A 21,071-nucleotide genomic window follows, 5' to 3' on the forward strand; every position below is an offset into this window, starting at 1 on the left:
TGTTTGTTTTTTCTCTTCCACGTGCGCCGGCATTACGAGAAATGCATTTGAAGTTACATTATACAATTTCAGAAATGCTTCACCTCAAAGAGTCCTTCAATGCGTTCGGCAGAAACGGAATTATGCGTAATCAAACACGCCGTTATCTGTGCTTCCGCTCGTTCTTCAATGATTTGCGCTGCGAAAGGCTACGGCGGAGCGGGGTTAGCGCACAGCGCTCCGCATACTGAACGTAAGCGTGGCGCGCACTCGAAATTTGATTTTGGACGTAGACGCCAATCTTTCGGATTTCGGCAACTACGACGCGCCAGACGCGGTTGTCCTCAGCGAGCCGCAGTGCTTTGAACCAGTGTGACTCGTCGCAGCACTCTGCGGCGGCCGCGGTACCTACGCTACGTGGCAGACGTAGAAGCTACACGCAACTGCAGCGTTTGCTTTCTAGAAGTCAAAACAAGAAAAGTGAACGGTCGCGCTCATATGCTCCTGTACGGCTGTGCCACGAGCTGCGGACTGGATTTGTCCTGCACCAGCCTGACCGACGGATAGTAGCCGATTCCGACTTACGCATTTTGAAGTTCATTGCGAAGCCAAGGCGTCTAACCAGTAGCGGCCAGGAGCGAGCACGTGCAGGCAAGCGTGAGTGTAGTCTGACCTTAAGTTTCGCTTGGTTCGAAGCTAGTTGAATGTTCAAAACTAGTTTAAGTTGGCGAGACCCGACGGCCACGACACCCATAAGCAGGGTGGTCAAAGTTTATTTTTTGTACGGGTGGCCGCGGCCGAGCGGAAGCAGAAGAGCGGGAGCAGTACCTAACTATTATGAAAATTGGAAGGGAGATTCTTGCTTATTTCTGCCTGCTCATTAAACTGTGTCAATAAATATACACAGTAAGTGCAGCAGAACTGATGGTTGGGCGAGTTGGTACGAATTCATAGCACCACTCGTCGATTGCACCATTTGTCGTACCACTTGTCGATTGTGCGTGCTAAATATTCCATCATGTACACAGTAACAGTAGGAAGAAGTGCACTGACCGTAACACCTTTCTTGATTGACGTCAGCCATTTGCCAATAGCAGCCGCGTGTGGGAATCCGCTGTATTCCGAAACAAAGCGTCCAGAAAAGAGTGAGGAGCAAGCCTTTGTTGGAAAGAGAGCGTTTCAGAAAAAGGTGACTTCCCAGTCCACTTGCGAAATCCGTACGCCGAGCACTGTAGAATTTGGCTCGTATGTTCGCAGCAGCGTATGCTATCCGCTGAATGTTCTTTAACAAAGCCCAAGAGGTGGTACCGGGTCCCTTTAAACACCAGATCCGAAGAACTACTTCTTTGATATATGTATATATATATATATATATAGGGAATCACTTAATGGGAAATTTTACCCCCATACGCAATAAGTTCTTCTGTAAGAAATGACGTTCACCTGAAAAAGGCTTTAGTAATCGAGCGTTTTGATTGTAAAATGAGTCTTTTGAAAGTCTGGGTAGCCTTGCGGCAGCTAGAGTGGTGTGTAGATTTATGCACCTTGATTCTCGCTTCTGCAAGGCTCCACCTAGACGAAGTGCACGAGCGAGAACAATGATTAGATCGAGAAGAACGAATCCTGCAACCGAACGGGACTGTAAAGTTCTTTTGCATTTTCAGCGCTGGCATTGGGAATTTTGATGACAGTGTGCAGTATGCTCTGTGCATACATGGGCTCTATGACAAAGGTAAGGAAGGAATGCCACTCTTGTATATTTAAGACTGCGGAATGGTGCTCAATAAAGATATCGCATAATAGATAGCTTTCATGGAGCACATAAGCGTGTTGATCACGTACGTAGTGATTAAACTAAGGTAGAGTGTTATCAAAGAAAACACGAAGAAAGAAACTTCATCGGATGTCACTATCAGTGTTAAAGAAAAGCTGACCGCCTGTTGAAATCTTTCGTCGTAATTAGGTAACGAATAGGAACATGCGGTTCACTGATTAAAGGAATGAGCCAGATCGTGTCTATTCTATGTTTTCTGGCTACCAGCAAAACATGGATGTCTAATAGGATTTCAAATTTTGCGTCTATATGGCATTAGGTTTATTTAAAACGCGGTCTTATTTAGTATTCACGCAAGCGCTGTGGTGCCATATTTTCCTTTTGTTTAGTTCAGATATCACTAGGGACGCTATAACGTGAAACTATTCCAAACTTTTCTATTCCAATTCTGCTATCAGCCCTCCACCATCGGTCAAAAACTTTTTTCGGCCACCCCCACTTCACCTGTCCGTCACGCGACGCCACGGAAACCGCGATACCTCCCCATCCGATATGATGTGTACATACTGCTTATGCATAATTTGACAGAAAGAAGAATAACAGTTATTTCTGATTCGACCCCTTTTCGCCATTAGCCCTCGGCTATTGGTAAAAAGTTTTCGGGCTGCACCCACTACACCTGCCTGTCACGCGACGTCACAAAACCGCACAAACTCACCGCGTCAAAGTGACATGTACGCGATAAAAATGCATTAGTATGCAGAGCAAAACTGAATTTTCTGTGGAATAGCCGCAGGCTGCCCCGTTCCGAAAGGAATAAAAGATGGCTGCTGCCGATCGCTGAGACGCTGGGAACTCGCACCTGCCGGAGAGCATGGGTGTATTTGCGTATAATAAAACTTTTTGCGTGGTCGTGTAACGTTTTCGAGCACTTTCGGCACGCTTACCACCTCATTCTGCCAACTCTTCATTGCTGAGGGTCAGTTTTAGCGTCATTCTTAAGCTGCCGGTGTATGCCACTGCGATTTTCCACCAGCCACCCCAAGCTAAGTAAGGGAAAGCCGACCAATCGCAGACGCCGGCACCGCCCTCTTCAACCGGTTATCGATTTTCAGTGCACTGGCTCTGCCCCAGCGAATCCCTCTCCACATGAGCGTTCTCCTCACCTCTTGTAAGCCGATTAGATACGACAAGCCGCTTGGTGCAGGCAATGTTATTCGTTTTTGAAGCAAACAAAAGTGACCTCCTATGAACGAAGAGAGCGTTTGATTGGTCTGTTTAGGCAACCCTGTGGGTGCCCGCCCGGTGCTTGCGTCGGTGGTTACGCAAGTTTGACGTCAGGAGATTGGAATATAAACATATTGGAATAGTTTTACGTTATAGGGCCCTACGTTTATATAATTGCAATGTCATAGTATTCTCGTTATTTGAGTTCATAATGATTACGACCCCTGCACGTGTCACTTCCATTACATAAACTTGTAGTAATCGTTGTTATTATTTTTCGCATGTACCCCACTCCCCTCTATAATGCCTTGGCACTTCAGGGTATGTGAAATAAAGAAATAAAAATAAATAAATAGCTTGTTCTAACAATGTCTTTGAAAATTGCCTGCTTGCAGAACAATGCCGGTGCTGTACCATCGGTTCTGATTTACAAGGTACGATCTTTCTTAAAAAAATATTTTCTATCCTTATATATGCATGCTGTGTAAGTAGTCCACGCGTCAGCTAACCTTTTCCTTTTATTGCAAATTATATTGGCACCCTTGGAAAGTTTTGCGATCAGCTTCGCCGTTGCAAGGGTTGCCTTGATGTTCCATATAAAGTGCAAGTGCGATAACATCGCGGCCCCGCGGCGTGTACTGTAGCTGCGAGCGAAAGCTTGCGAGGGTGAGCCGAGAAGGAACGTGGCTTGATGCGGCGGTGGCTTCTCGCGTTCGCGAAGGTGGAAGGCGGGTAGAGTGAGCGCCGACTTCTCACGCGCACAAGGGCAGGGATATGTGCACGCGCTAGTAAGGGGTGAAGGGGGCAGGTTAGGGCGCATCTTCTACTCCAGCTGCGGCGGCTGTGTGCGGCAGCACGCGTCCTATCTTGAAGGCAATCTGGGCTTGGTTCGAAGGCTAGTCGACAGGAGACAGCTGATGGCTTCGTGTGCGCTGTGTTCTCGCGCGCCTACTTCGCTGAAGCGAGACGCTGCACGAAGGGGAGACGCTTGCCGCTGCTGGCGCTTTTCATCGCGCCAGCGTTCTGACAGTGAGAGTCTGCCGTCACCGAGTGAGATAGGTTCGTGTTTGTCTTTGCGCGCGTCACAACGTGCTTGTTAATTAAGTTGGTAAAACTTACAGCAGGTTATGAAGCTGATAAAATGACCAACCTTACTTCGTATAGCTGTCTAATAATTTGCTATTGCAATGAATGCTTCGTCCGGTCGGGTGAAATGGTGACTTTCTAAATGCATCAAGTTGTCTGTTCTTACGTTTTCGCTGCTGAAGTACAGTTCGTAGCTCGGAGTCCAGAACACGGTGACTGCTTTTACGACGGGGTAGAGTAAGGAATGTTCGACAGAACCACCGGTGCACGAGATTCTCAGCAAACCTTCACGAAGTGCTGATAAAGAATATTTACTGGCGTGGATAAACAATAGGCTCGCACCTGCACTGCAACGTTTCTCCTGAACCCCCACTGTAGACTTTCAGTTCAGTTCACTGGTTCAGTTCAGATGTTCAGTGGTTTCATTGACTGAATTTTAACCCAAAAGTGTATTATGCTGTATTTGTTGGAGAAGTATGGGAGAGGCCTTTGCCCTGTAGTGGGCGTAACCAGGCTGATGGTGATGGTGATGATGATGGTATTATGCAGGGCTCCGCGGAAAATCGGTGCGCTTCACGTGCGTCACGCAGTCAACATCACGCACATTACCTGGCATGTTTACGAGGTGGCGGCACTCTGCCCTTTTGTTTGGGAGAACGGTATGACGACACAGAGGTGGGAGGGAGGTGGTGGTGGTAACAACTTTATTTCGTCAACAGAAAGGATTTGGTTGACTTTAATGGGCTTCCAGGGTGCGTGAGATGGCTGTCCGATCAGTTCCTCTAGTGCCGCCTGTTATGGTCGTGAGGGCTTGTCTGTCGGCGACTTCCAAAGCCCAGCTGACGGCCTGCAGTTGAACCGCTGGGTCTGAGCTGGACACCGCATCCTCTCCCTTTTGCTTGTTAGAGAGTTGCCATTCCCTTTTCGGTTTTAGATTGTCGCAATCGAATAAAATGTGTTTTAAATCTGCCTTTGTAACCCCGCAGAGCTTAGATTCGGGGGTGTAGACTCCTGGGTAGGCCTTGGAGTATATATAGGGGTTGGGGATGGTGTTAGTTTGTAGCTTCCGCCAGGCCACTTGTTGATGTTTATTAATACTTTTGTCCGGTGGCGGAAGCGTCCTTCTGTTGTTTCCCTAATATAATGTTATCTCGTGGTAGGTGGTCAAGGTCTCTCTGGCCGACCTCAGGACCGGCTCGCCCACTGCCCGGTTGACGAAACCTCGGGCTAAGTTGTGGGCCGCCTCGTTCCAAGGATGCGACGCGTGGGCCGGAACCCATATGATTCTAACAGGTCTGGCGTTTAAATTTTGAGGTTTTAGGATTTGTTTGGCGGGTTTGTGGACCCACCCTTTTGCAATGTTTCGAACCGCTGTCTTCGAGTCGCTAAAAATAGTGTTGGCTTCAGTGCTTATAATGGCTAGGGTGATGGCCGCTTCCTCCGCCTCGTGTGCCTTTCTTGCTCCGAACGGATGCGGCGGAGATTGGCTTTAAGTCCATTTCCACGATGCCTATCGAAAAGGCATCGTGATAACGGAGCTCTGCAACGTCCGTACAGACTGCCTCCTTATGGTTTGAATATATTGCCTGTGGAGAGCTTTGGCTCTCGCCTTCCTCCTTTCTGATTGGTGTACGGGATGCATGTTTTTCCGTATTGGATCTATTCTCAGATACTTGTGTATGTCTCTAGGCATTTGCACGGCATCCGTCCCTATGCATTTTTGCCTGATATCCAAGGTTCTTAGAATGTGTCTTCTCGTGGCCGTTTTTGTTAGCCTGTCGTACTATGCGATTCTGAGCGCCTCGACTAGCTCGGGAAGCGTGTTGTGTATGCCTAACATTAGCATCCCTTCTGTTGATGTATACATAAGGAGATGAAGGGTTGCCTTGTATGATTGTCTTATGAGGCATTCAACCTTGTTCTTTTTCGTTGCCTGAAGTTTGAGACAGGGGAGAGAATATACTATACGGCTGAGCACGAAAGCCTGCACTAGCCTCCTCAAATCTATTTCTTTCATACCCTGGTGTTTCTTAGCTATTCGTCTTATGAGCCTGTTGGTTTGTCCAACGCATGCGACTAGTTTGTTTAGTTGTGTTTTTCCGATTGTTTTGAATGTGCATTCCTAAGATTCTCAAGGTTTTTACTTCTTGCACTTTTGTGCCATCAACCCTAACGTCCAATTGTGCCAGGGGATCGTTTTTCTTTGGTCTGTGTCTGATAACTAGGAGTTCGGATTATTGTGGCCAGCACGTTAGTCCGACTCTCCTGGCGTATCCGGTCACTATATTCGCTCCCGTCTGTAGCGCGCTCTCTAGATCACCTTCGTTTCCCCTGACTGTCCAGAGGGTGATGTCCTCTGCGCAGAGTGCCGAGGATAAGTTTGGTACGGCGGCAAGAAGCTTGGCCATGGGTATGAGGGTTATGTTGAACAGAAAGGATGGCAGCACTAACCCCTGCGGTGTGCCTTTGCTTCCTAATTGTAGTGTATCTGATTTGATGCTACGGAATGTTATTTGAGCTGTTCTGTCAGTTAGAAAAGCCTTGATGAGTATATTCTCTTTCTCACGTTTAAGTCGGAGAGGGCATTCATGATGGCATTGTGGGTGACATTATCGAAGGCTTTGGTGAAGTCCAGTGCCATTATTGCTTTAGTGTTGGTGTTATTCGGCGTGTTTATTATCTCTTCCGAAAGCCTGAGCAATATATCTTGCGTAGACAGGTTGGGGCGGAAGCCTATCATCGTGTGCGGAAAGAGATTGTGCTTGTCCATGTGGTCTTGTAATCTAATTATCGCCACGTGCTCCAATAGTTTCCCTAAGGATGATGTTAGGGTTATGGGTCTGAGGTTGCCTAGTACAGGTTTCTTGCCTGGCTTGGGTATGAGAGTTACCATGGCGTGTTTCCACGTCTCTAGCAGCCACCCATATTTCCAGCACTTGTTAAAGTACTCCGTGATCCCTTGAATAGAGTCCTCATCTAGATTTTTTCATATTTTGTTCGTCCCCCCATCCGCTCCTGGAGCGGATGATGTTCTAAGTTTCTGCATGGCCGCCTTTACCTCTGCTTTTTCGTCAAGTTCAGGGTTGGGGTTGCCACTATAGTTGGGAAACGTCAGGTTTTTCGTTGTGCATAGCTATCGGTTGTGTGATTCCGTTATCATCTCTTCGTCATTAAGTGGGCTTGCATGAATTATGCGTGTTACATCCCTCTGGTGAGCGGCTCTGCTGTTTTCTGGGTCTAAAAGATGTCTCAGAAGATGGCATGTGTCTTTGAGCCCCCATTTTTCGCTCATTTGATCACATGCTTGTCCCCATTGCTGTTTTATTGTGTTTTGAGAATGACTTTCGATTTCTTTTTCTAGTTTGGCTATTCTAATTCTAAGTTTTCTGTTGTGTTTTTGTTTCATTCATCTTTTTTATAAGCTAGTATGTGCCCGCCACATGTAATAACCTGCTGTCAGCGGCTTTGTTTTGGGCTGCTGTCTCTATCGTCTAGGTGGTGCGCTCGGCGTGTTTCAAGAGTTCGTGAATTCATTCATTTAGGTTTTCAATCTTCTTGCCATCTTGGTTAACCTGTCTCCTTTCTCTGAATTTATCCCAGTCTACCACCCGCGTCACCCTTCTTCTTCCCTTCTTGAGCGTACTGCTGGGCATAGTGGTCTCTATAATGTAATGGTCGCTCCCTAGATTTTCGTTCGTGTTGTGCCATTGTGCACCTACCACGTTTTTGCATAGGGTCAAGTCAGGGCATGTGTTTGCTTGCACCCTGTTCCCTATCCTAGTTGGCTCCAGCGGATCTGTCAGCAGCGTGTATCCTTCGTCGTGAACATGTTGCCAGTGGCTAGTTCTTTACTTTAAATTTGTTCTGTAACCCCGTGCCATGTGTTGTACGTTCATATTTGCGAATACTATTAGGGTTTCAGTTTTACTGATTTTTCTGGCTTCGTTCATGGCTTTTATTATGGGGGAGGATGCCGCCTCGGGGGTGCTATATATATTTAGAATGAAGAGCGGGGCCTCGCTTCTTTTTAGGGGTATGACCTCTATCAGGAGGCAGCCTGCACCGTTCGATCGAATTTCGTGCTCTACTGCCGTTAGATTTCTATGGACCAAGAAGGCCGTGAGTGGTTTTTCTTCCTTGCCGTTTTCATATGTTTTATAATCCCGAACTTTTACTTTTTTTCCTGGTTTCTTGTAGGGCTATGACATCTGGGATTTTTTTCTTTTTCAAGGTTTTGAATGTAGAGCTCTAGGTTCTCCCGCTTTCCGCGGAAGCTCCTACGGTTCCATTGCCATATTCTTATCCCCGTCTGGCGCTTCCCCATGATTGGCTTTAGGGAGGGAGATGGATTGCGCTATGGTGGAGGCCATGGGTCTCGGGGCCGGAAAGAGTTTGCCCATCACCTTAACCAATTGCTTGTCATGTTTCTGTACTAGCTCGTTTGTAGCCTTTGCTGCGTCTGTAAGGACTCTTACTTGTTCTGCTAAGGTTTTATATTGTTCCCTGGTCTCGTTTCTGATAGCTGTAAAGCGTGCTTCTATGTTTGCTTCAATATTGTTTTGCCTTTCCTCAATTTCGTCTAATCTCGTTGCCGCTGTTCTTAATAGGCTCATTACTTCTTCGTGATTCCGTTTTTCGTGATTATCTGAGTCTTCCATCAATCTCTTTTTTGCCGGTGGTCCTCTTGCAGGTGAGGGTGCCCTCGATGATACGTTTGACGGGGGGAGGGAGGCCCTCGGCGGTTCCTGTGTTAAGATCGCGGGTTGTAGAGCAATATGTGCTTTACTTTCTTGCTGCTGTTGCGTTATTGCCTTCGTTAGTACCTGAATGATCGTTTCTTGTTTTTGTATGATTGCTTTAAGTTCTTTAATTTCATTACTCTCGTGGGAGGATTCAGGTGTACCGCTCACCTGATGTGGTGTTCCTTCCCGCCAGGCGTTCGGCAGCGCCGGGTATCACTCCGAGCGGTCTCATTTTTCTCCGTCGTTACCCTGGGCTCGGTTTCTCGATCTGTTTCTGCCTGACTGTTGCTGCTGCTGGTTCGGGCGCGCAGGTTGCGCTCCCTGTCCCTACGGTCACTGAAATTCCACTTGAGGCTTGCCATTCCGTTTCTTGTTTCCCTTGGCGGGCGGTCTCTCATATCTGATCCCGCGAAATGTTCTCCCTTACACATGATGCACTTCGGCGTGCTCGTTGGCTCGTCTTGGACCGGACGCTCGTCGCCGAACCTGTAGCAGAGGTTTCCTCGTTCTTCCGGACACACGTCCGAGCGATGTCCTGGTCTTCTACAGTTTTAGCATGCTTTCACTTTGGGTCTGAAGAGGTAGCAGCTGTGGATTCTTCCGCCGAATCGAATGGAGTCCGGGACTCTCTTGGTGTTGGCGAAATTGATGAACAGGGCTTTTGATTATTTTTCCATCCTTCTTGCGTCCACAATCTCTAGTTGTTGGTTGACTTTAACGATGTCCTCCACGATCTCGGCGTGGCTTTGGTCTTCTAGAACGTGATACGCTATCCCCTTGATGCTGTTTTCCGGTGTCGCTACGTAGGCATACGTCGAATAGACTTGGTCTAGGATTTTGATATGTTGTACTTCCGCGTATTTTCCTGCGCGTTCCCTAGAAGGGGTGCTCACTGTAAAGGAGTTGTCAAAAGGATTGATCCTGACTTGGTCGTGTTGTTTGATTTCCCCAAATTTCATTCCGATGTCCAGGCACAAGGCGTACAGTAGTGTAGTGGCCGTGTGGTCTCGGAGCCGAAGTCCGCCTCTTGGCCGGTGTACGATCTTGTAGTCGCTCTTTGGCATACACGGGAGCGGCTTCTTTTTATATTGGCGGCGTCTTATCGATGGACTCACTCCAATCGGAGGCATCACGTGGCAGTCGAGACTACCACTGCCACCTTCCAGAAAAGGGCGTCACCGTGCCCCTATAAAAGGCGACGGAACGGCTGGCACAGGCTACAGTTCGGCAGCAGCGCACCGTCCATACAGCGCTAATAACCATCGTCTGCTTTCGCAGGTGAGCGAACTGTTTAGGAGTCTAGCGTTTTATTGGATTGTCCTGTGCGCTGCTGCCGAACAAAGTGTGTATTGATATTGATGTATACTTGCTTTGTTGTCTGACCTAATCAGGCAAAATGGATGTGATAGAGTTGTGCCGACAACTAGAGAATTTCAAAAGGGACATGCGAACGGAACTCAGAGAATTGAAAGACAGCGTAGATTTTTGTTCCACTGCATGTGATGGAATGCACGGCCTCACGAAAGATATAGCTGATTTGAGGGCTGAGATCAAGGAGCTAGTGAAACTGAATGTTCATTGCAAGGCAGAGAACGAAAGGTTGTCACAAAGAATAAACGAACTAGAATAGTATCAAAGAGCCAATAATTTAGAAATTAAAGGCGTGCCCGGTGGAAATGACGTCATGACAGTGATAGAAAGAATTGGAGTAGCGGTTGGCGAGAGCGTTTCAGAAAGTGATATTGATACGTGTCATCATCATCATCATCATCATCATCATCATCATCATCATCATCATCATCATCATCATCATCATCATCATCATCATCAGCCTAGTTACGCCCACTGCAGGGCAAAGGCCTCTCCCATACTTCTCCAACTACCCCGGTCATGTACTAATTGTGGCCATGTTGTCCCTGCAAACGTCTTAATGTCATCCGCCCACCTAACTTTCTGCCGCCCCCTGCTACGCATCCCTTCCCTTGGAATCCAGTCCGTAACCCTTAGTGACCATCGGTTATCTTCCCTCCTCATTACATGTCCGGCCCATGCCCATTTCTTTTTCTTGATTTCAACTAAGATGTCGTTTACCCGCGTTTGTTGCCTCACCCAATCTGCTCTTTTATTATCCCTTAATGTCACACCCATCATTCTTCTTTCCATAGCTCGTTGCGTAGTCCTCAATTTCAGCAGAACCCTTTTCGTAAGTCTCCAGGTTTCTGCCCCATATGTGAGTACTGGTAGCACACAGCTGTTATACACTTTCCTTTTGAGGGATAGTGGCATCCTGCTGTTCATGATTTGAGAATGCCTGCCAAACGCACCCCAGCCCATTCTTATTCTTCTGGTTATTTCAGTCTCATGATCCGGATCCGTGGTCACTACCTGCCCTAAGTAGATGTAGTCCCTTACCCCTTCCAGTGCTTCGCTACCTATCGTAAACTGCTGTTCTCTTCCGAGCCTGTTAAACATTACTTTAGTTTTCTGCAGATTAATTTTCAGACCCACCCTTCTGCTTTGCCTCTCCAGGTCAGTGAGCATGCATTGCAATTGGTCTCCTGAGTTACTAAGCAAGGCAATATCATCAGCGAATCGCAAGTTGCTAAGGTATTCTCCATCAACTTTTATCCCCAATTCTTCCCACTCCAGGCCGCTGATGTACTTCGCTATAAAAACGCGCGAGATAGTGTCGAGCAGCCTATATTGGCTTTTGTGTGTGTATATATATATCAATTCTAAATATTGTAAGGCAGTTTGTCGTGTGCGTATCATGGACACGCATGCTTATATCGCCTTCCGTTTCCCTACCACGGTTGCGCTTTAAAACCAACAGCGCGCGCATGCGATCCCATAGATGAGATGAATACATATATATAGAAAAGTATCAGTCATAGCTCTCGTAGTATAGCCTTCTGAGCCGTTTCCCTTTTCTTTTTCTTCTCTTTGTTTTCTTCTCTTTGAAAGAAGTCCTATTAGGGTTATTATAATTACACGAAGGTATTTCGCCCTCGCCAGCAGCAGTACTTGAGATAGCTATTCCGGCGGCTAGCTTCCCACGCTATGCGTGCCGCCCCCGCACCTGTTTAAGCTTTTTCCTAGACGCTAGAGCTATACAATATCCGCGCAACCTTGAGCGATCGGAAAGCTCGTTTTCCACCCTGGGCCGGCGGAGAGGGGAGATTTCGTTCCGGCCGCGAAGCTCTCTACATCTCAGTAAGGTGCCTCGCGGTGGTCTCGTGCTGAAGATGCCCTCTCGGTGAGCGCATATTCCCCCCCCTCATCTTTTAAGAGATTCAATACATACAAGCATTTGTCTCGCAAACCAGATTTATTTCAAGGGAATTTACCACGTCTCAATAATTTCTCTCGTCGTATACGAGTGCTGATTGCCGTGTTATAGTTTGTTAACGAAGCTTCCCCTCAAGTCTAAATATATTAAGGCAGTTTTCCTAGTCTATAAAGCCGCTCGAGTTCACGCTGCTCCTCTGGCGGCCATTTTTCAAAGAAATTATGCCTTCCAACCACTCAGAATGCCGGTCTGCCGCGGACAACATCAGTCCCTTTTCACATAAGTATGAGGCTCGGAGCGGGAGCTTTGGCGCTTGAAAGTAACCGTTGGCTTGACGAACCAACCGACTGAGCTACCTTTCCGGGCAACATTGAAGGATCACGAGTTCAAATCACATGTTATGTTCCTTTTTTTTTCTTTTTCTTTTAATGTATTTTCCTTCCTTTTATCACTGTACGGAAACCCTCCTAAAAAAAAAAAATTATATATCCTCAATTATGTGTGGCCACACATGTGCAGGTCATAAATACCAGGTTCTCTAGCCGAGTGCCATCCATGCGGTATAACCGAGCTCAGATTAGTCCACCTTGACTGATCAAATAGGGCACCACTGTAGGTTAAATGAGGCGTACAACTCCTGCGGGACCCGCCGTGGTTGCTCAGTGGTCATGGTGTTAGACTGCTGAGCACGAGGTCGCGGGATCGGACCCCGGCCACGGCGGCCGCATTTCGATGGGGGCGAAATGCGAAAACACCCGTGTACTTAGAATTAGGTGCACGTTAAAGAACCCCAGGTGGTCGAAATTTTCGGAGTCTTCCACTACGGCGTGCATAATCAGAAAGTGGTTTTGTCACGCAAAACACCATAATTCAATTTTTAATTTAACTCCTGCGGGGACGGTAGAGTATCCGTCTCCAGTGCAAGAGGACCGTGATTCAAATCCCGGTGCCGCGCAATTCTCCACCGGGAAAAAAAAAAAAAACCGTGTGTTGAGAAAATTGCACAAACAGGCCTGGAGTGCGGCCTGATCCCGGTGACCAGAACCGGTAACGCACTCTCTCACCAGAGCAGGATTGGCCACCCTGGTGCAGTACTTGGCCACAACCTCCTATATGAATGATACGTGTCACTGGGTGTCAACTGCAAAGACTGGCGTCAAAAACATTGTTGTGCGCTTCGTGCAAAGAATGAAAAGAAACCGTGTGCACATGAAGGCAAGAAAAAAGCAGCTAACTAGTAAAGATCTTGGTTTCACCTCAGACAACTCAGTGTACGTCAACGAGCATTTGACGCAACAAAACAAAAAGCTTCTCGCGTCTGCGCGACAGAAAAGGAAGGAAACAAAGTGGCAATATGTCTGGACTGCCAATGGCATGGTGCTGGCTCGGAAAGATGATGGCTCGCCCATTCTGCGCACCACCACTATTGAGGACTTATCTAAAATGACCTAATGATAAACTATGACACTAATATGGCGTCTACTCATTCATCCTATCACCAAGTGACAGACGCTTATTATGACATGCAAAAGCTGAACAAAGAATATTCTGGATGCAAGACGTTATCCTGTATACATGTTGATACAGGAAGCATCAGAAATAAGTTGGATGAAATTATTGAGTTAATACAATCCAAAACCGAAAAATTTGGTGTTGTGCTTTTCACGGAAACATGGTTAACTGCAAATGATCCTGTTCCAGAGTTTTTAGGGTATAGCTCGCATCATGTAGGAAGAGAAAATAAAGCCGGTGGAGGGGTAGCAGTTTATGTTAAAGAGCCGTTGAAGTTAGTTGTCATTGATGAATTTTCTGTTATTACTAATGATGTGGAATGCTTGACCGTGCACCTAAATAAAACTGCTGTAAGTGTCGTATATAGGCCCCCAACTGGAGACATGGCCACATTTTGTAGTTTTATGGAACGGCTGCTGCTTTTGACCCGATCAACTAGTAAGACTTGTGTAATTATGGGGGATGTGAATGTCAACGTGATCACTGATAACGCATGGTCAATAGATAATAATAATATTTGGGGTTTTACGTGCCAAAACCACTTTCTGATTATGAGGCACGCCGTAGTGAAGGACTCCGGAAATTTTGACCACATGGGGTTCTTTAACGTTCACCTAAATCTAAGTACACGGGTGTTTTCGCATTTCGCCCCCATCGAAATGCGGCCGCCGTGACCGGGATTCGATCCCGCGACCTCGTGCTCAGCAGCCCAACACCATAGCCACTGAGCAACCACGGCGGGTTTGGTCAATAGAACTCAAAACATTGTTTTCTTGTTATGGCTGCAGTAATTACATTACTGCACCAACAAGGGTAACAGTCAATAGTGCTACATTGTTAGACATATGCGTTTAGAACTTAAATGAATGTGATGTCAAGTCGGGAGTACTGATAGCAGATGTAAGTGACCATTTACCTGTGTTTTGTCTTATACCTAAACACCCTGACAAACAAAACAATTACTGCGAACAACGATTCCGCAGAATAATCAGATCAAATACTCTAGAGCAATTCCGATGCCTCCTCCAGTGCGTAGACTGGCAAGAAATCTATAATGAAACAGATGTAAACAGAATGTTTGCTCTATTTCAACGAAATGTACTTGCGTGCTATGATTTGGCTTTTCCACTTCAGCCAGCCTTCTGGAAAGAAACATAAAGAGGCGCGCAAACCTTGGGTCGACAAAAACTTGTACGAACGCATCAAAAAGAAAGACGCTATGTATCACACCTTCATCCGCACGCGGCAGCCTGACCTATTCGCGACGTACAAGAAATTTAGGAATGAAGTACAAGGTGATTTAAAGAAAGCAAAGTGTGATTACTATGAGCGCCTTTTCTCGAATATACGAAGCAATCCGAGAAAAATATGGGATGCCGTTAATGATATGACAGGAAAAAATCCAAACACGCATCCGCAAATGACACGCTTAAACGGACGGGAAATAGAACGTGCGGAAATGGTTAGCTGCATGAATACGCATTTTATTAACGCTGGTATGAACCCTGCACACGTTGCAATCGGAAACGATCACAGGTTTTCCACACCACGTGTATCAAACTCACTTTTCTTTAAACCGACATGTGTGGGTGAATTACGTGATCTTATCAAGACATTAAAGCATGATGTTTCAGCTGGCGTAGACGGTGTCAGTCCTATTCCGGTTAAATATGTGTCACACGAAATAGGGCCAGCGCTTGTGCATGTCATAAACTTGTCGCTTAGCACAGGCGTTTTTCCAGACGAGCTTAAGATAGCACGTGTCACACCAATTTATAAAGGGGGAAGTGCAGACCAATTATCGAACTACAGGCCAATTTCAGTTCTCACGGTATTTTCAAAACTTTTTGAAGGTGTTATCTATGCAAGATTATCAAATTTTTTTTACGAAAGACAACGTTTTTGCGCAATGCCAATACGGTTTTTAAAAAAAATAAGTCAACTGAGCAAGCTTTACTGGATATTAAAGATCGAATGATTGCTAACATCGAACAGAAGAAGTTAACGCTTGGCCTGTTTTTGGATCTGAAAAAGGCGTTTGATTCGATTGACCACTATATCCTAAGTGAAAAATTGGAAAGATACGGAGTACGAGGCGTTGCAGATGACTTGATAAAATGTTATATATGTAATAGAAAACAGTTGGTGCAGCTGGGAACTACTGCATCTGAGATGCTTACCCTACATCAAGGTGTCCCACAAGGTTCAAAGTTAGGACCGTTACTATTTCTCATTTATGTTAATGATATTACAGATTTATCAGGTTCACAAACATTAGCAATGTATGCAGATGATACAAATGTGTTCTTTACAGCTGATAACACAACAGAATTACAGCAGTGTGTAAATGAATATACAATTTTGTTATCTGACTGGTTGGCGACCAACAAACTCCAGTTGAACGCAACTAAAACAACCTACATTATATTTAGGGCACCTAATAAAATAATTGATGCTATAATACAAGTAAAATTTAAGAACTACCTCATTAAACAGGTCGAACAAAAGAAGTTTCTGGGAATACATTTCAGTGAAGAATTGTCATGGAATACACACGTAAATTCCCTTTGCGGCGAATTATCAAAAGCATCGGTGTAATCTATAAAATTGCACACCTGATCCCTCTATGGCTGAAAAAACAACTGTATAATGCACTTATTTATTCAAAGCTTTGCTACGGGATGTTGGTTTGGGGTACAACCACCAGAACAAATTACACGAAATTGATTACCTTACAAAAAAGAGTTATCCGCTTATATGCAAATTACTATGGCCGTTTTTCAGATCTAAGAACCGGTCCATTATTCCAAAAATATGATATGCTGCGTGCGGACAGGATATATTATATGAAAATTCTTCTAGAAATCCAAAAGAGAAATCCAAGCGCTCAAAGTAGTCAATGTAACATCTCCGGATACTCCTTGCGACACAGCTCGCGACACACACCAAAAGCAAGGACCAATTACGGGAAACAAACATTTCTCTATCAGTCCACAAAAATAATGAACAGTTACAGTGCATCTGTATCCTTAAACACGTCTTTACAGACATTTAAAGAAAGAATTAGAGATTGGTTAGATAGGGAAGACGTATACTTTAAAATTGAATAAATGCGTGTAATAAAATGAAAAATGTTTCTGCCATGAATTACATATTCTCTCTTTTCAGGATTCACATGATTTCATTTAATATCTATTGTTGGGTTTTGTATTAGCACATATGTTTGCATCCACGTACTGTTCCCAGTGTTTTATTACTTTTGGCACGCAATTATGATGTTTTTTTTATGCGCATGTTGTTGGTCTATATTGCTCCATAAATTAGCTGACGTTTATTTCGTGTATAATTGTACAATTTTAGCATACCATTAGCATCTCAAATGCTTACTTGCACTTAGCCGTTGCTGTACATTGTACTATACATTTCAAGAATCGAATGACCATGGACTTTCACAGTAACCAACGCTGTTGTAACGCGCAAAATTGTGCATATGTGTGTGACCTGCTGTCAAACCTGTCGTTCGTGGGGGCTGAGAGCTTTGTCAGGCTTTATGCCTTTAGTCTCAGTCTACCCTCGTTTAAATGAACGAGAAATAAAATTCAATTCAAATTCAATTCAAATTGGTCTGGACGGCCTTGCGGGTGGCGTCCGTCGGCGTCATATCTGTATCCTGTTGGGCATTGGCGTCCCCGTGCTTGGGGCGAGCTCAATCATGGGCTTTGATGGCAGCATGTATCCATAGGGTTCGGTCTTCATATTCATCCGGGGAGATTTCTTCTCCGTCTACGGCGTACTCCGTCGCGGCAACGTCGGTGATGGCCTCCCGCGGCGGGCGGCGACGGCGATAGCGTCCCTAATCGCACTAGGCCTGAAGTAGGCCCAGCACGACTAGTTGCGGCCGGTAAACGAAAGTGCCCCTAAAGGGGCAAAAAGGGGTCTTGAGGGCCTCGAAAAACAGCGGCAGGGTTCCAGGCACTCTCTGTGACCTTGTGGGAGCAGGTCCGGGTCTTCCGGTACAGATATTCGCTCGGAAAAGACGTTGAACTCGTACGGCGTTGAACTCGTAAAAGACGACGAGCCCATACGGAGCACATCCGCACGACTCAACGCGCCAAGCGTTCTCCGTGGGAGGGAGGGATTGCCCGCGGAATGGGGGTATCTCCGGGAGCGGTTGGAAAGGAGCGGAACGGAAAACGGTGCGTCCGGCGGTCACGCGCTCTTCGTCGCACGCCCAGATATGCAGTTTGCCGAACGCGCGTTTGCTTTCCTTTGAAGAAGTGCAGAGGTGGGCGCGCGCGAAATGCCGCTACAGCTTTAAGACCAGCGCAGTTTCGCTAAATCCGCGCTCACCGTCACATCGGTTATGCTTACGGCGACTAGAAGCCTCCTGCGTTTTGTTTGCGCTGCGCTGCAGTCCATAGCCTGCGTGCTTGCTGTCGCTGTGACTGCTTTGCCCTTCGAGCGAAACTGTGATGCCTACTTATGAACTTGTATTTACGAATAGCATGAGAATGTACCTACTTACGCACTTGTATTTACAAATGCTTAAGAAAACTGCCACGTCTCCTTAGAATACACGTCTCACTTTTGTGTTAGGACCGATTCCCTTGAAACAAAAATTAATCAACTAAAAGAAAGCCCCAGGCCTGCGCGGCACACGCAGCACATTCGCAGCGTAACCTGGAGTAGCGGCTGCATAGGAGCTCCATTTTCGGCACGACGCACTACAGGGACTTCGCGGCAGAGTATCTTCGCATCGTTTTCACGAGAACGATCTGGAATGTCCGCCCGGCGTCGACGCGAGCCGCTTCTTGTCCTGCTCTCTGCACAGCAGTCTGCTGAGCCCAATGTTGCATGGGCGCAGCCGCGCGTGTAGCTCTTCGAATTCCTTCTTCAGATTCATACCTCGCGAGGAGGCGTCATAAATGTACCGAAGAGTAAACACAGGTACCCAGACTACGTGGCGCACATGTCACATCCCTTGACTCATGGCACGGTACATTGCTGTGGATGGTGTTGATGATAATGGCGCCATCCCCTTCGAAACGGGATGGGGAGAAATAGTCGCTTAGCCTATTATATTTAGGGTCAGCTAGATGACGCATGCAACTGCTGTGTGCAACTGCTACATGTCGCGACACCTTGTAGAATATAACGGAACTGCAATGCAAAGTTTGTACGTATCGACCCTACGCGGCGCGCATGTCAAATGGCACAATACGATGGTAATGATGATGCTAAATTAATGGCAGTCCCGTCGAAACTAGACGGTGAAAAACTGTCACCTAGCCTACTTGAAATAACCTGGTACGTCATACATCATTTTCTTTACATCAATATTTGTAGGCATCCATTATCTTCTTTTCCTTCGTCATAACTTCTCTATTTACCTCGTACCGCTACCTGTGCAACTGCTACATAAAGTGCCTCCTGGAGTAATAGTATGCAACTGCACTGCAAAGGGCGAACGTATAGTCGCTGCGCTGCGTGAATATCATATTGCAAGGCAAGATACGATGCTAATGATGATGATGATGATTTATTGGCATCCTCTTTGAAACGTGGCGGTGATATAGTCACCTAGCCGGGTTGGTTTATTCAGGTACACAATCTATATTTTTTTCTAACAATCTTGCACACATCTCATTAAACTTTTGTTTATTCCTCAAACGTTCTTTAACCGCCTTGTACGGCAACACGTGCATCTGATACTTGGCGTTTTACCTGGTGTAATAATATGCAGGAGCGGCGCAAAACGTGCACGTATCGACGCTACCCAGCGCTATGTCCTATGCCTGCTCGCGCACTAGGACGTGTTTGTAGGGCATGTGTTCCCGCCGTATGCGAGTAAGTGCTGACGTGGCTCAGTGGTAGAGGTGGTAGAGTTGCTGCCTCTCACGTAGCGGGCCCGGATTCGATCCCGACGGCAACTGGGTCTCCTTTTTCTCATTTTCGGCAATAGCTGCTTCGGACACCGGACACCGGCGGCAGACACCAGGCTCACCAGAAATGTCTGTTCGAATGAGCCCGAAACAGTTTACGCTGTTAAAAAAGAAAATATTACGTGTCTGAAGAGTCGTGAGCATGGCGTACAGCGCGGCGTTTCATGGCGCCATATCTTAATTTGGCACATTCCAATTGCATCAGCTTCTTGCTATGAATTTCCGCTTTTTGCCAATTCCTTCTTTAGCGCTGTCACATTTCATTGTATTTCATAACCTCGTGACATGTTTTATTTCTCGACGCCCTTTGACGGCATTCCTATACCTCATTAGTTAGACTTTTATATGAGAACAGGGTGATAAACGTCGTGTAGATGATGATATTATTTTTCTTGCTTTCTTTACAGTCCCTTACTATGGTGTACAATGGCATGACTGCACCTTTTGTCGGTTTATGCCTATTGGGCGTCCTATTCCCGTTCGTTCGTGCAAAGGTGCGTGCACTAGAAGCATGATCTGCGCAAATATCCATTCACTTCAGTTTGTTTAGGGTGATGAATGACATTTTAAGGAGTACCTGTAGTGAGACCAAATTGAACAGAAATATTATGAAACAGCTGAGCTCAGAGTGCCCAATGTATTACTACGATGGAGATGCACGAATAAGTCTTAGGAAATACACTATAGCATCACCTTTAGAGCGAACGTATGATGCGATCAGGTGTTACGAGAGCAGAAACGTATGGATCATGTTTGTTTGTAGCGCTTTGGCATGCAGATTCAACGATGCGACTTCCGCGATCTTAAAGCTATTCATAATTTCGACAGGGCATCCATTACCACATAATTAAATTCTCATTAATAATTCTTGGACATTCCATTTGTAGCATCAGATACAATAATCCACAAAAAAGAATCCGAAAGTCGTAAGTTATTCAGAGCCTCTTGGAGTTAATCAGTAGTGTACACTGCTTTATGATGTCTCGCCCTGTCATATTATAAACATAAGCCTACATATTGACAACTTGTAGTGACGGTGAAGAACAGAGTAGCAAAATTGTGAGTGCCGAATCGAACTTTTTTATCGCGCGAACCTTTGCCCACAAACGCAATGACCCTCGAATCAGAACGACCGCGGCGAGCACAGTCGGTGATTTGAGATGCGGATCAAGTGTGTCGGCTTTGATGCATGACTAGTCGAAGGTTACAAATGAATCGCTGGTGCCCCCTTCCAGAAAGTATTACATAATTCCGTGTCGCGCATACAGTCAGATTACACACGGTTCGGTGACAACAGACAACGGATAGAACTAGCGATATCATTAACGAAAGTTCAGATACAGAAAAACGCATATTGCGCTGGGCGATAACGTTTAACAATTGAGAGCCGGTGAAAAGTGGTCAACGGAGAAAGGTAAAATGTACACCTGTCGGAATGCTTCAAACGCGTATGTCAGGTCAGGTATATTGTGTAAGTTTGAAGCTATATTCTACAATGTATCTTAACTAGCGACATTCTG

The 21,071-nt window shown here is 46.0% G+C and overlaps 1 long non-coding RNA gene across 1 annotated transcript; it reads left to right on the forward strand.

Annotated features, from left to right (window-relative positions):
- Positions 1 to 1,642: 1,642 nt before the first annotated feature.
- LOC142584202 (uncharacterized) lies at positions 1,643 to 20,043 on the forward strand. The gene is made up of 3 exons (XR_012828724.1): positions 1,643 to 1,711; positions 3,376 to 3,414; positions 19,959 to 20,043. It is a non-coding gene; the product is annotated as an uncharacterized LOC142584202 (long non-coding RNA).
- Positions 20,044 to 21,071: the final 1,028 nt, after the last annotated feature.

This window comes from Dermacentor variabilis, chromosome 6 (assembly GCF_050947875.1).
Source record: "Dermacentor variabilis isolate Ectoservices chromosome 6, ASM5094787v1, whole genome shotgun sequence".
Classification (NCBI taxonomy): domain Eukaryota; kingdom Metazoa; phylum Arthropoda; class Arachnida; order Ixodida; family Ixodidae; genus Dermacentor; species Dermacentor variabilis.